The sequence below is a fragment of the Myotis nattereri genome (genome assembly GCF_964212035.1).
Source record: "Myotis nattereri genome assembly, chromosome: 3".
NCBI lineage: Eukaryota > Metazoa > Chordata > Mammalia > Chiroptera > Vespertilionidae > Myotis > Myotis nattereri.
This window is the reverse complement of record NC_138077.1, coordinates 38261105-38277773: the sequence shown is the minus strand read 5'-3', so window position 1 is coordinate 38277773 and position 16669 is coordinate 38261105. Positions and strand designations below refer to the sequence as shown.

The 16669-nt window shown below is 42.2% G+C and overlaps 1 protein-coding gene across 2 annotated transcripts in view; it reads right to left on the bottom strand.

Annotated features, from left to right (window-relative positions):
* KCNMB2 (potassium calcium-activated channel subfamily M regulatory beta subunit 2) overlaps positions 1–16669 on the bottom strand; it is a 113624-nt gene that overhangs the window by 41723 nt on the left and 55232 nt on the right. The gene's annotated exons all lie outside the window — the stretch shown is intronic.

Sequence of the window (16669 nt, the reverse complement as noted above, 5' to 3'; positions counted from 1 at the left end):
TATATGTAATATGAATATATGCAAGTTTAATATATCTATTTATGTTAATATATAAATACATATGACAGTGTGTAAACAGATGTGAGTTAATATATGAAAAGTACAACATGAGGGGAATTAAGTATATGCTATTATTATGACCACTTGAAATGGGTTAAGTATATATTAGATTTAAAGATAATAGAATCTGTGTAGAAATTCATAAACTTAAGTACGTTCAGTCGACATTCATAAACAAGATCTTTAATTTTTCATGGAAAGAAGAGTGGAGGAAAGAGTAAGCCAAGGACACAGCACTGCTCTGCCCAAGACTAGTCTGTAACTGGGCCCTTTTGCCTTCTGGCTACCTGTTCCTCAGAGGTAACATGTGAAGATGAAAAGACAGGAGCGGAAGGTTCCTTTTATCTAAAATGTTTTATTTTGTTCTGCTTTAGAAAATTGCAATCAAGGTCTATTCCTATGACTTATTTGACTTCTCATTTGTCTTAGGTTAGATATGATTTATTTCTGTTTTACATTCTGTTGATTTCTTAAGTGAAGCATTGAGAGTAACGCTCATGGGAACTCTAATAAAGCAGAGGGAGGAGAGAGTAAGCACCGAATGGGAAGGCAACATGAAAATGCCTGCCAATGATCCCTAGAAAGGATTTCTATGGACCACGCCATTGCTACAGAGCCGGACATCTTGGGCACAAACCTTGTCTGGCTGTCAGGATTCCAACAGGCTCTTCTGCCTAATTCCTCCCACCCCTAGACTGTCTCCCCACACAACCCCATCTATAGCCCAGTTTTAAAACCACTGCTCTTTCCCAGATGGGATTTGTGATAGTGGACATTTTGGCTGCTACGGCAGATGAGGGAGATATTTTGTCAGCAAGAAAATATGGTTCATAGGTCTTGGTCTGTGCAACTGTAATGGTCATTGGGTGAACTGTAATTAAATTTGTCCATTGCCTCTCCCAATGGGCATTTGAACTGACTACTATTAATATGTGTAAGTTTCTACCCCTGGAGGAAATCAGCAAGACTAACTCATTGTTCTCAGAATCAAATGGAATAGTCCAGCCCTTTCCCCCCTCCCCCCAACAGTCAAAGATTTACTTAATTTATCCATGTGTTTTATTACTAAGGGGAATAGTGGTAAGAAACCATGAGAACAGGAAGCAGAGAACACTGAGTTGAAGCTCCATTTCTGCCCTTTTGCTACTAATATTACACTGGATGCAAGTGAATGAACTTCTGTGTGTGTGTGTGTGTGTGTGTGTATGTGTCTCCTTATCTATAAAGTGGGAATATTCATGCAATCTTTGAGATTTGTTGTGATGTTTAATTAAAATAATGAATGTGACATTATTGGAAGCTATTTATTTACAAATAGCTATTTATATGTATATAAATAACAGTTTATTTATATATTCTAATGTACATAATATGCCACATTAAGACCATTATCTCAACTAAAGGGATTTGAGACAGAATTCATAGACATCATTGACTACTAACATTTTAAAGCTGGAAACATTATGAGAGGTTTAGGCCATATGCCAATATTGAGACTTAATATTTTTGGTTTTCTTGGATTGATGAAAATACAGCAATATGTGTCCGTTTAAAATGAAGTGAGAAAGCTGAGAAACAAAGAAATGGGTCTGCTTCTTAAACTCATTTTTGCCATACTGCTTTCAAAACATGTCAATGAATGAAATAAACACTTTAAGCAAATTGTAGAGGAGGAAAATGATCATTGTTTCTTTCAAGGAACTTCTTTAAGAAACAAGGAAATGTAGGTGCAATAGCCAGGGATAGCTGCACCTGAGGACACTGGCTAGACACCATGAATCATGGAGCCAGGGAGATTGATTCAGATGCTGTGGTATAGCCTCGATCTAGAGCAGTGGTTCTCAACCTTCCTAATGACGCGACCCTTTAATATAGTTCCTCATGTTGTGGTGACCCCCTGCCCCCCGCAATTTCATTGTTAAAAATCGAACATAATTAAAGCATAGTGATTAATCACAAAAACAATATGTAATTATATATGTGTTTTCTGATAGTCTTAGGTGACCCCTGTGAAAAGGTAATTCGACCCTGAAAGGGATCGCGACCCACAGGTTGAGAACCGCTGATTTAGAGTTTACACAGCTCTAGGAAACAGGTTTACTGAGGGAAGCTAGATGACAAATCAACCTAAACTGGTGTGTGTTAGTGAAAGACATATGCTTCATAGAATTTACCAAAAATAATTCATATGAACACCTATTTACTGTTAACAGATAGGTTAAATCCTTGGTCATCTGAGACTCATAAGATGCTTAGAAGTTATTCTCCCCTCTATCTGATGCTTTGATTCCTTTAGAATACTCTAAACAAGGAGTTACCCAGCTCTTGATTAAACAACTCTAGTGGTGGGGAATTCACTTTCTCTGGAGACCACCGCTCCCATTGTAGAACATTTGTATTTCATGGAAAGTGTTTCCATATGCTGAACTGGAATCTGTCTTCCTAGAGTTCCACTATTGTTCCTGGTCCATCCCTCTGGATTGCTTTCCAGATGTTTCCGAATAGCTGTAATATTCTGCCAGCACTTCTTCACTATGAACTGCATGTTATTTAACTGTTCTTCACACAACATGATCCCAGTTTCTTTTCCTATTCTAGTCACCTCCTCAGTATATTTCCTATTGGTTAATGTCTCTCTCAACGTATCATGGGCATACTATTATTAAAATTTATTTATTAGTGCTGTATATATTTTAATTAATTTAGTTGCCACAAACCTCTACAAGACAGGTACACTTATAATTACTATCTTACTGAAGAGGGAACTAGGGACATTAAATAATTTGCCCAAAGTCACAGAGCTGGTGGATAAAGGAGCTAGGATACAAATCTGGTGCCTACATTCCGAATCTATACCCTTAAACACTGTACAATTCTATTTTTTCTGAATATAGTGTTTCTAGTGTCATCTGATTAGTGTTGAGGATGGCAACACTATCACCTTCTTCTATTTATGTTTCCTGAGATCATGTTAACATTCCTGGCTGGTATGGTTGATTATGGTACATACAGGGAATTGAAAATGAAGAGTCAAATCTTGAAATTCCACCTGTCTTGCAAAGACCATACAGAGGTCCTGGGCCTTATCTTGAAGATGATGAAATCCTATTATGCATTTAATTTTTTTTTTTAATTTTAAAATTCATTACACATTTTAAGCAAGGAACCAAGCCACATGATGATATTTACATATTTGAAAGGAGTATTTGATAAATTAGAGCAGGATGAAATGATAAGCAGGAAGGAGATGATAATGGTAATAATCCAAGTAAGATCTGAAGGAAGTGTGGATGCCAAATAAATAAATAAATAAATAAATAAATAAATAAATAAATAAATAAATAAATAAAATAAAGAGATCGAAGCAGTGTTTGGAAAGTGTGAGGTCAGGACTTGCTGATATTGAATTAAAGAGGTAAAAGGTGATGGAAAGAGGATTTTATTTAAAAATTTAAAAAATCCTCACCTGAGGATATTTTTCCATTGCTTTTTAGAAAGAGTGAAAGAGAAGGACAAGGAGAGAGAGAGAGAGAGAGAGAGAGAGAGAGAGAGAGAGAGAGAGAGAGAAACAGAGCAACATTGATGTGAAAAAGACATATAGATTGGTTGCCTCTGGCGTGTGCCCCTACCAGGGCCCAGGAAGGAAACTGCAACCTGGGTAGATGCTCTTGACCGGGAATTGAACCAGAGACCCCTCAGTGCATGGGCTAACACTCTAACCACTGAGAATACTGGCCAAGGAGGAAAGAGGATATTAAAAGGATATCCAAGTTTCTCTTTGGGAATTCTGTGGATGGGTGGCCATCATTAACAGCAGTGGGGAATATAGTAAAAGGAGTGGTACTTTGAGGCAGGGTGGGTTGTTGGAGTTGCCGGGGAAGGTGCAGAGTGGCTGGGAGACATAAAGAAAATGCCAAACAAAATGTCCAGGGCGGAGGGCTGCAGGCAGTGAACATGTACAGGGACTCAGAAAGAGGGTCCAGATGTAGATGGCAAGCTGCAGCTTGGCTTTTGTTCTTGGGAGCCCCCAAGGATGAAGTCCCTGAGCTGCCCTTGATGTCTTCCTGTGTCAAAACTCCAGCCAAATGATTCTAATTTTATTTATCACAATGTCAGTTGTAAATGAATTTGTATTTACATAAGGAATAACATGTTTGACAAGAACCATATTCATCATTTCAAAATGTTCCCCAAATACTCTAGCAGGGTGACCATTTGGTATAAATGGTATGTCTGATGATGGTGATTATTTCTCAAGAAAAAGAATTCCTATTTTAAGAATCTAATGTTTTTAGTGTGAAAATTGGTTTCCATATAATAAGAGCTAAGGGTGTATATTTTCTACACTGTAAGTATTAGGTCATTCCTTCTCAAAACCCTCTCTAGTATTCTCCTTTTCTTTATCATTTAAACAGTTTCTGTGGGCTTCTGATTTATTGATGCATTCATTTATATATTATTTGTTAGAGACAAACCAGATATCAGATACTATACTAGATGTGAGGGATTAATTTTGTATTTTTGACCAGTATGAGGAATACAGGAAGTCTTAAAAGAAATCAAGTGCTTAAGTACAATAATGATCTTGGTGAATTGGCAACAAATATTAATGGGTGAACTGCTGACCACTAGTAATAGCTTGCTTAGTCTTATGTGAATCACATATTAGTTCTTGACCCAGAAAAGTCAAAGGTACTATGATATGTCTCTGAAGTTTGGATGCATTTATGGAATCGGGCTGCAAATATTCGATGGCATTGAGCAGTGGTTCTCAACCTGTGGGTCGCGACCCCTTTGGGGACAGAATGACCCTTTCACAGGGGTCACCTAAGACCATTGGAAAACACATATATAATTACATATTGTTTTTGTGATTAATCACTATGCTTTAATTATGTTCAATTTGTAACAATGAAATTGGGGGTCACCACAACATGAGGAACTGTATTAAAGGGTCGCGGCATTAGGAAGGTTGAGAATCACTGGAATAGAGAAAAGTGAGTCCGGTTCAGAAAGCAGTTATATACCTTCATTTGTATGAGGATGGGTCTGGTAGGCCTGTTGCCTTCTGCAAGTTGAAATCTTTTGCTACTTTTCATAAGATCTTTTAGTCAAAATTAAGGTCAAAGACACAAGGAAAATACTGAGATGCTAGATAGAAGGAGTGCACAGCATTTGCCCTTTAAAATTTCCCTAAGTTTTAAAAGTACATAAATGGTGGATATAGTTTTGAGCCATTATCCCTACTGTCTGTTCATTTTGGTTATATCCTCAATGACAATGGGGCAGAGAAGGATAGCAAGTTGTCCTAAGTTTGAATGGAGAAAAAAGTTTCTATGCTTGTAGAAGTAGTTTTTGGCAAACCAGTCACTCTTGTCTCTATTCCAGTCCAGAGCTGGTTCTTCTCAGTGTGTGCTCCTCCCAGTGTTGGTGATACAGGTCTGGTCTGTGCCCCCCACCCCCCCAAACCACACCCCCCCACTCTCTGGAATGTGAATGAGAGCTGCAGCCTTACAGTCCCATAGTGTTCAGAACTCCTCTCTGTGTAACTTCTCACAGAAGTATTGTCTCAGACCATGCCTTTCCTTGTTTAGGCCCTCTATATCTAACCGATTTCTCAAGACCATGGAATGGAAACAAGGGGATTTATGGGATAGGGGCTGGGCCATTGTTATGGAATGAATGTTTGTGTCCCCCTAAAATTCATCAGTTGAAATCCCAACCCCCAAGGTGCTGGTTTAAGTAGATGGGGCCTTTGGGAGGTGAGTAGATCATTAGGTGGAGCCCTCATAAATGGGATTAGTGCCCTTATAAAAAAGACTCAAGTGAGCTCCTCCACCTTGATTTTGGACTTCCCGGCATCCAGAACCATGAGAAACAAATTTATGTTGTTTATAAGCCACCCAGCCTGTGGTGTTCTGTTATAGCAGCCTGAACAGACACACGTAGTAAATGCTCTATGGATCTGTTTCTTCTCCTGCTCATCCTTATTTGTTTTACCTGATATCTTCCCAAGGCTTAGTCTATAAAAACGTGTAGCAATAAAAAGTAGGTCTGTAAAACAGAAGCAGAAAACCCTGTCCCAACAAATTGTTGAGCTGATGTTTTTGAATAGGGACACACTGAGCATCTGCTCTGTGTTGGAAATGAAAAGGTAATGGCTTTCTGTCTATTAAAGAAAACCAATGAATCGGGACCTCCTTTCTTCATGGTGTTTGACAATTTCTTCAGTAGGGAAAGATGCAGTGTCATAAACTCTAGGAAGAATGTGCCTAGAATGAACTTCTAGAGTCCCCTAAGGGGACATTGAGCTGGAGTCTGGGTTAGTGGGAAGAGTGAGGAGGAAGAGGCAGTGAACACGCATATTTCCAAGACATGCATATTCTCCTCACTGCATTCCAGCAATGATTGTGTTCTGAGTGTATGACTGTCCTTGTTCTGTTAAAAATAAATCTGGCTGAACAAAGGGGTACTACCTATTTGATTCTTCTGGGCTCAGATTCAAAAAGGGGTGAAAAAGCAAATTTAGATTATTAAACGCTTACTGCTATGAAGAAGAAATCACCCATGAAAATATGTATAGGTCATATTGATTAGTGAGAAAGCAGTAAGAGAGGAGTAAATTGCCAGAGAATATAAATAGGTAATCAAATATGTTTAGTAAGTATGAAGACTGGAAATCAGGAATCTCTAAGCCTTGAGCAAAGGGAGAAGAAAGGGACTAGGTGCCTTTTCTCCTTGCTCCTATTCCTAACTAAGAAGAACAGTCATGACTGCTTGATCTGGAAGCCTGCCCGGGGTCCTGATATGCCCTGCCTATGCCAGGTTTGCCTTTTGAAAGGAGAGACTAGGTAAGGGAATCAGCACAAAAGTGATGGGTAGTTTCTCTGTCTGAGACTGTCAACAGAGCACAGAGCTTTGAAGTCTTTGAAATTAGAGAGGCAAGTGGTGTGGCCGCCACTGGCTTTGAGTTCCAGAGAAACCATCAGATGAGTCCGGGTCAGACTAACTCCCTGACTGGGCATGAGCGATAATAACTGAGGACCAAACTAAGCTAGATGAAAAGTGATTACTACCAGTTAGGTAAGACACCTGGCTGCATCTGTGTGCTCTAGTGCTCAAATCAGTCACTTTCAACACGTATTTATTGAGCACCTGCTATATGCAAGGCATTGTGATCTGCATAAGGAAATTTAGCAGAGGTAAAACAGATCCTCATAAAACTGTAAATTAAATTACATGCCATTGTTAATACTTGACTATTTTTTGACCTATCCAAATGGCAGTTTCTTGTGGTTAAACCTAATACTTCAAGAAGGAATAGAGTGATAAAGATAAATAAGACTATTCACATATCATGTCAAATGGTGATAAAAGTGCCTTGGAGAACGTTACATAGGGTAAGGCAGGGGATGCTTTGGGAGGAGCGGCAGTCAGGGAAGCCTCATTGATGAACTGACATTTTGGTGAAGACTTGAGGTGGAAAAGGATTTAGCCACCTCAGTGGGAAGGGGGTAAGGTATTTCATATTCAAGGCAGGAGAATGACCATTATAAAGAGGCGAAGGTGATCATGTATCTATTGTTTTTGAGAAACAGCTAGAAGGTAAGTGCGGATGTAGTAGAGTTAGGTGGAAGTGAAGTGATTAGTGGTGAGTTAGACTGTTAGGAGGCAGCCAGACCACCAAGGTGCTAGTAGACAGGGCTTGTCTTCTGCTCTGAATGAAATGGGGAGTCATGGCAGGACTTTGATTAATACAGATTATACTGGGGCCACTCTGGCTGATGTGTTGAGAATAGACTGTGGAGAGCAAGGGTTGAAGCAGGGAGTCCTATTTTGATGTTGTACAAAGGGTCAAGACAAGAGGTGATGGACTTGCAGAGCAATCTGATAGCAGTGGAGAGGCTGAATGTATTTTGAAGGTAGAGCAGACAGGATTGGCTGAGTGTTGATTATAGAGTATGTGAGACAAAGAGGAGGCTAGGATGATTCTACGATTAACATGTGGTTTTGCTATTCTCAGGTAAACACAGAAAAATTTTCAAGCAAACACAGAATTATAATTTAATGAGTATGAATGTTCTTAAAATCTCTGACTGGATTGTGTGCAATTGGTTTTCCCCAAGAGTAAGTATCTACTGGCCTTATCCTGTGTTTACAGACATCTCTGTTGATTTACCCAAAGAGTAATCCTGGTTACCAACGAGACATAAAAGCTACGAGCCTAACAGACCTGGGTTTTGCCTGCCACTTAGCAATGGTGTGAAGCATCTTTCCTGGAAGCCTCAACTTCCTTGGTTAGATGAAGCTAATAAAACCTACTTGGAGTGGTGGCTGTGGTTAAGTGAGATAATGCATGTAAAGTGTCGAGCAATAAATATTTTATGTAATGTTAGTGGTAATAAACTGTGTATAGTCACCATTGAAGTGCTGGATAACCCTCTGCAACACTTTCTCATATTTAATCTTATTTTAACCTGTGGAACTTTTATACTGAGAACAATATTGTGGTGTTTTTTTTTTATGTTAGTAAAAATAATAATCAATTTGTATCAAAATTGTAACTAAAATTTTAGAACACTTATAAAGTAACTAAAAACCTTGCCAGGCCCTATCTGGTTCCTGGCCCCTGCATACTGCCACCATGTCTCTGCCTTCCAGCCCCTCCTGAGGCAGCTCTCCTGAACAGAACGTGGCCCTCAGTATCAAGGTAACCTTGATGCTTTCATCTCTTGTATTTCTAAGTTAATAAAATTAGATTTCTGCCTTGATTGCTCTCACCAAATTCCTACAGTTATAACCTAATATTACTAGTATCTTCTGATCCTGTCTGAGAAGTAGGGACCTGACTTCTCTAGTCACAGCCTCTCTCAGAGCCTGGGGCTTGTTTCTTGAATACCTCCCTGATGACCAGGACCCTATGACTATGATAACTGTAGGAGTTAGTGCTTAACCTGAAATGCCTTTGAGAGTGGAATGGGGAGGTATTCATAATTTTGCAGGGACAACTCTATCTATAACTACATAACCATACATCTGGATTTGCATAGGACAGTCCAGTTTTTGGCTCTTGTTCCAGCATCCAATTGCTACTTCCTTTCACTCTCAAATTGTCCTGATTTGAATGATAAATTACATTGCCCTTCTACTGAGTTCTGTGCAGATGCTTTTCTGTTAAATGATAACTTTATCAGAGACTGAATTCCTGCATAATACATGGATCTGTTTCAAAATTATACTCTTGTCCATTATATAGTTTACTTATTCTGGCATCAATAAAGTTTTGATTGCTATACCTTTATGATACATATAATCTAATAAAAGAGAAACATACAAATTGACCCTACCTCTGCTACACCCACAAGCCATGCCCACAAGCCAATCAGGAGCGAATATACAAATTAACCCAACTAAGATGGTGGCAGCCACAGAGCTGGAATGAGCAGGAGGCTTGGGTTGCCCCTGGCAATGGAGGAAGCCAAGCTTCCTGCCTGCCCTGCTGGCCCTGAACTCCATTTAAGGCTACAAAGTTTCAATTATAGAAGATAAATAAATCCCAGATACCTGCTTCCAGCCCGCAGTTATGGCCAGCTGAAAATGGCCATCAGCCCCTCACCCAGGCTGGCCAAACTCCCATGGGGTAAGGGTCCCCACTGGGGGGCTTGACCAGCCTGCAAACAGCCATCAGCCCCTCACCCAGGCTGGCCAGGAACCCCAATGGGTTCCCCCACCCTGAAGGGGGTGTGGCCAGCCTGAAAATGGCCCTCAGCCCCTCTCCCAGGCTGGCCAAGCACCCCGGCGGGACCTCCACCCTGATCTGGAACACCCTTCAGGGCAAACAAGCTGGCCCCCACCCGTGCTCCAGGCCTCTATCCTATATAATAAAAGGGTAATAAGCAAATTGACCCTAAAAGCAGAACCACTGGGAATGACTGGTCATTATGACACACACTGACCACCAGGGGGCAGATGCTAAATGCCAGAGCTGCCCCCTGGTGGTCAGTGTGCTCCCATAGGGGAGCTCTGCTCAGTCAAAAGCCAGCCTGATGGCTGCCAGCACAGCAGTGGTGGCGGGAGCCTCTCCCGCCTCCTCAGCAACACTAAAGATGTCCAACTGCAGCTTAGACCTGCTTCCTGCTGGCAAATGGACATCCCCCAAGGGCTGCCAGGCTGCCAGAGAGATGTCTGACTGCCAGCTTGGGCCCGATCCCCCAGGGAGTGGGCCTAAGCCAGCAGGTGGACATCTCCCGAGGGGTCCCAGACTGCAAGAGGGCACAGGCTGGGCTGAGGGAGCCCCCCCAAGTGCACAAATTTTTGTGTACCGGGCCTCTAGTTTTAATATATGAGAGAAATAGACATCATTTTATTTTCCCATCAAAATTTTTTTTGGCTATTCTTCAGTGTTTATTCTTCCAGATGAACTTTAGAAGCTACTATCAAATTTGTGTTTTAAAAATCTTAAGATTTTGATTGGATTTTCTTTGAACTTTTGGATAAATTAGGGGAGAATTAACATTTTTACTAAATCAAGTATTCTGATACTTTCTGCCTGGACTTCTGAGTATCATTGCTAACTGTGGATATGCAATTTGTATTCCCTGTTCACCTTTTTGAATATCCCACTGGTTGGATTTGATGCCTCTCTTCATCCTTATTATTTGCATTACATATGGATCTCATTTCTTGCACAAAGTACACCATCGTTCAGGGTATTCAGCTAGATCAGATTCCATTTCTACCCCACCCCAGCAGAAAGGCCTCAGTCCTTCCCATTACACCCCTGAGCTGGTGGAAGAACTGATCATGCAGGGACAAATCCTCAGTCATGATAAAATGTGCTTTCATTAAGCAGTACCAGTATTCTGTACTCTTGTGAACCTGAAAAGGCATTCATATGATATATACTCTAATGGGAAAATAATGGTCAAAAAAAGCAAATGGTTTCTATGAATTCAAGGTTAATTAGAAACCCTGCATGCCAGGGGTGAAAAGCTAAAGCTAAATTGATAAGGTCAATTAAGGAAGGCACATTTGGAAAACTGATGGGGTCTTTGCAGCATTTGGAAAACTGAAGATGTCTTTGCACTGCGATAGCAGGTTACTCTCAGCATTATCCTGAGGGTCCGTTCAATGTTCATGGATCGTGTAAATGTAACTTCTTCCTTGGGGAGTGATCAGGTGGTGTTTGCTGGGTTTGTATTGCTTTGAACATGAGACAGACCCCCTGGGTAACTCTGGATGTTGCTGTCACTTTACTGTTCAATGTTACTACATCACTGGGCAGCCTCCCTTTTGGCTTTCACTCATGCAAAAAATAAGAGAAATGTGTGAAAATTAGAAACACTGAACTGATGAGCGTGGCTTAGTATTTTATTTGCTCTGTGAGCTAGTGATGCAGCTCCTTTATTTTTCTCCTTGTTTTATGTGAGAGGAATTCAGACACAGGTCAGTGGGATAAGTGAGGAGAAAACGTGGCTCTGCTGCCTGAGAAGCGAATGCTTGTTGCCTCTCCCTGTAGAGAAGTGAAATGGCAAAGCAGGTATCCTGAGAGCCGTGCTTCTTGACCTTTTAAAATCCACACCTCCCACAGCGCTTTTCATCCTGTTTTCTGACTCATTAACCAAGGCTGCACTGGGGTTGGAAACTGAGTTTAGAAGAGAGGGGAAGCAGATGGCCCATGCATCAAGGTTTGAGGTCCAAGGGCAAGCAGGTGCTTAGTAAAGAGTAGCTGAAAGAACCTTTGAATAAACTGTTGTGTTCAGGATCTGTCTGTACTTAAATTCCTTATCTGTATGCAGTGGATAATAGCAGAGAATATCATCTGACTTGGCAAGAGCCAGACTGGGCATAAACCAAATTAAATGCGCGCACTGCAGCCCGTGGTCGATGCAAACCATCAGATCAAAGGAGAAATGTCTGGACAAAAAGGCCTGCCCAATGGATTTGCCCAACGTGGAGTGCGTGTATGGATAAAAAGTGTCCAATCTTAGAGCTAAGGAGGGACAAATCTGTGTAGGACCTCAGGCATGGGGTTGTCAATGTCAGGTTGGTCTTGACTGAGATTTTGTGGTTCTCGAGAAAGAGCATGTGGATGGGGGAACAGTGGCCATAGCTGTTGCACTTGATCTTAACCAGAAAACAAGTCCTAACCGTTAGTCTCATTCATAGGACTTGCAGATGAAGAACATGTTCAAGGCACTGGCTCCTTGTACAATAAGTTCCTAACTTTGACATTTCTTCAAGAGTTTTACACAAATAATCACTTTAAGAGTTTGGTTTGTGTTTCTTTTTGAAACACACGGAGAAATACATGGCAGAAATAAAATAACAAATATAAAAATTAAATAACAAAATATGAAACAAAACAATTCAAGATAATATTGCAGTTTTCACAGGGCACCTAATTGCCAAATTACTTATATAAAAGTATTTTTCATAGGAATCAGGAGGAGAGAAATGTCTCCCTTTTCTGGGAGATGAGAGATTTATTTTATTTTATTTTATTTTATTTTATTTTATTTTTTATTATTATTAGTTAAGGTATTACAAATGTGTGAGATGAGAGGTTTTATACAGGAGGTGGAATCTGAGATGAATCCTTATGTTTTAGTAAAATTTGGAGAGGCAGAGAGGAGTGCAGATGTACAGATGTAGATGTGGAAAGGAAGAAAAGCATTAGGTGTATTGTAGGGATGGTGTGTTGAAGAAGGAAGAAGGTTGTCGATCAAGAGTGAGGGATGGAGAAGGGGACAGAGAAGGTAGAGTATAGAGTAAATATTTAGAGAAGGAAAGATAGGATAGTTTGTGTCTTAGAACTGCCATCTTCTCAGTAGAAGTAGAAGAAAGGGCATTTAATTAAACACGAGGGAAGCAGAGATAGGGTTGGGTTTGATGAACTGAGCGGAGGTCTAGAATAGCAATTTTTGAGGGGTGTTCCCTGGGACTAGGGAACAGGCAAAGGGATTCATAAAAGTGTCGCTTTGGACAAAACTAGGAAGGATACAGTTTCAGCCTTGACCCCCCAAACACACACATGTACACACACAAAGACACAACCAAACAGATTCTAGCAGAACTAGCCTAGAAGCCTGGTTCTGGCATTTGCTGAAGAGGAGGTAGGTGAGGCGCTGGGAGGAGAAATCGGCAGGTTGTGTAGGAGGCAAGCTGAATCATGTTTTACTAAAGTAAATGCCCTTTTCTTCTCTCCTCTCATGGTCCCTTTATAAAAATGAAAAAAAAGGTAGAATGTGAAAGGCCAGCAAGAAATGGGAGGTAGCTTTATTTTATAAAACAGAAACGGAGCAAGTCTATGACAAGTCTGTGCTCACCCATCTCTTAAAGGGTGGGGAGGTAGAGTAGTTGGCAGATGGTCAGCTTCTTTTTTTTTTTTTTTTTTTTTAGCATTCAGTTGATAACACACATGTGGGGTGTAGTAGCCACAACAGTGTCCTTTAAGAAAGAAAGAGTGGACTCTAGGGTCAATGCTCAGTGTCAAACTCTGGGATGATTATTTTTTCCTGTGCCTCCTTCACAAGACAGTACAACCCACCATAACCTGATTAGCAAAGGCTAATCTGAGATGAATCTTTAGTTGGATGTGCTCACGTTGTGATTTAGTTAGGATTCTGGTACTATATTCTTCATTCCAGATGTGAAAAGAGAGTGATAAATACACTGTTTCTCTTTCTCGCTGTTCTAAAATTAGTTTATTGTTCTCATTGATTGGTTTTCATAGTGTCACACAAAGTCTTACAGTTTATATACACAGGTTTAGTTAAATTATTATTTTTTTAAAAATATATTTTTATTGATTTTTTACAGAAAGGAAGGGGGAGGGATAGAGAGCTAGAAACATCAATGAGAGAGAAACAGACCAGCTGCCTCCTGCACACCTCCTACTGGGGATGTGCCTGCAACCAAGGCACATGCCCTTGACCGGAATTGAACCCGGGACCCTTGAGTCCGCAGGCCGATGCTCTATCCACCGAGCCAAACCGGTTTTGGCTAGTTAAATTATTTTTTAAACACTCTTTGCTTCTACTTTCATTTTATCCTGTGGCTAATACAATGCCATGGGTCGAGAGAGATTTTATTTTATTTCACTTTGGTAGAGTCTAGGTTTAATATGGGTTTGTCAGTGCAAACCCATAAATATGTCCAGCTTCATATTGTGGATTGCTCTGGCATTTACACAGATCTTATGATCTGCATTGAGCATTAATACTCAAAATAATTAGTTGTGCTGATCTTCATTCATTGATCCCAGGAGTTAATGTGTTATAATAGTGGGGTATTAAGGATGTCTGCTTTGGGATGACAATTCAGGAAAAATCAGTTTATAATTTAGGGTACCATCATGCTTCTTATTATAATGAGTTTAATTGCACAAAGAGCAAACTATGCAAAATCATTTGTTTTTAACAAATGGGAATTAGATTTTGTGTTTGGAAATAATGGTAAATGGTGGGTTGAAAAGAGCACTGAACTGTAAATCAAATAATAGAAGTTTAATTTTGGCTTCTTCATTTACTGTCTAACCTTGATAATTTTGTTTTCTTGAGGCTTGCTTTTTTTTTTTACCTCTGAAATAAGTTAAATCATGCTTTGCATTTTATACTGGTTTCTTGGTTTAAAATGAGTTTGACATGTCACTCTATTTAAAAGTGAGAATAACCTTGTGTATGTTGGCTTTGTTATTATTAGTCCTCGCTTTTCAATGATGAAACTGAGGTTGGCAAGTCATGTCATTAGAAAATGGTAGAAGAATAACCTGGCCCAGAGTTTTCTACTTCCACATCAGAGATTGTCCCACCACTCCACAGTGGTATTTGTGGCTTGAGTCCCTACAAGAAATTGCTAAGGATCAAAATATATGATCTAATCTTCCTCTCTACCCCAGCTATTGACTCATATGGTCACACTTTAAATGCTATCAGCAGCAGCAACTGTACCATCTCAGAAACCTTCATTTCATGCATCCTACTCCCTGGTCAACAAGCATGATTTTGAAGCTTGTTTATTTCAAGACTAGTGACCCAGTGCACGGATTCGTGCACATTGAAAGGAAATTAATTAGAAGGTGGCCGGCAGGTCAGGACTGGGTGAGATGGTCCAGACATGCCCTGGAGCCAACCTCCCAGACCCTCCCTGGCCCACTGCACCTGGGGTGGCGCCATGGCCAAAGGGCATCTGTGGAGTGAGTGGGGTCCTTCTGGCAGGTGGGGTCCCTCGGCCTGGCCTGCGGGGATTGGGCTGAAACCAGCTCTCCGACATCCCTGAGGGGTCCCAGAGGGCGAGAGGGCACTCTGCAAAGTTGCTTTCATACAGGGTGTGGAATGCAAATACAAATGTGCAGTAAACCAGATTCTGGGCTGACAGTGCCTCAGCAACCACATAACCCACAGCTGAAGGTGGAATTGCATGGCCCCATGAGGAATTGGCTCTCTCCTCTCTGGTTTTGAGGTGCATTACCCGAGAATCGCTGATGCCAAGTCACTGAAGTTTGGCAGCTCCTGCATTGAGCGTCTGCCCCCTGGTGGTCAGTGTGTGTCATAGTGACTGGTTGGATGGGTGGAGGCACACTTAGCATATTAGCCTTTTATATATATACTAGAGGCCCGGTGCACAAAAATTTGTGCACTCGGTGGGGAGGAGGTTCCCTCAGCCCAGCCTCTGCCCTCTCGCAGTCTGGGACCACTCGGGAGATAACACCCTGCTGGCTTAGGCCTGCTCCCGGGTGGCAGAGGGCAGGCCCAATCCCTAGGTGCAGTCCCTGGTCGGGCTCAGAGCAGGGCCAATTGGGGAGTTGGGGCGCTGCCCTCTGTCACTCACAGACCAGGGCCCATCAGGGGGGTTGGGGCTCCTTACCCTGTCATGCACAGAGCGGGGCCCATCAGGGGGTTGGGGAGCTCCCCGCTGTCACGCACAGAGCAGGGCCCATCAGGGGCTTGGGGAGCTCCCCCTGTCAAGCACAGAGCAGGGCCGATCAGGGGCTTGGGGAGCTCCCTCCTGTCACTCACAGAGTAGGGCCTATAGGGGAGTTGGGGCACCATCCCCTGTCATGCACAGAGCAGGGCCCATCAGGGGGGTTGGAGCTCTGTACCCTGTCACGCACAGAGCAGGGCCAATCAGGTGGTTGGGGCGCTGCCCCCTGTCATGCACAGAGCAGGGCCCATCAGGGGATTGGGGCGTCACCCTCTATCACCCACAGAGCAGGGCCAATCAGGGGGTTGGGGCGCCGCCACTCTCACACTCAGGGCAGGGCCAATGGGGAGGTTTGGCTCTACCCCGTCACACACAGAGCAGGGCCCGTGGGGGGCGGGCGGTTGGGGCACTGCATCCTGTCACACACAGAACCGCAGGGCGATCAGGGGGTTGGGGAGCTCCCCCCTATCAGGCACAGAGCAGGGCTGATCAGGGGGTTGGGGCACCTTCCCCTGTCACGAACAGAGCAGGGCGGATAGGGAGGTTGTGGCCCCGCCCCCTGTCACACACAGAGCCGCAGGGCGATCAGGGGGTTTGGACGCTGCCCCCTGTCACACTGATCCCGGTGCTGGGAGGCATATTACCCTTTTACTATATAGGGTAGAGGCCTGGTGCACGGGTGGGT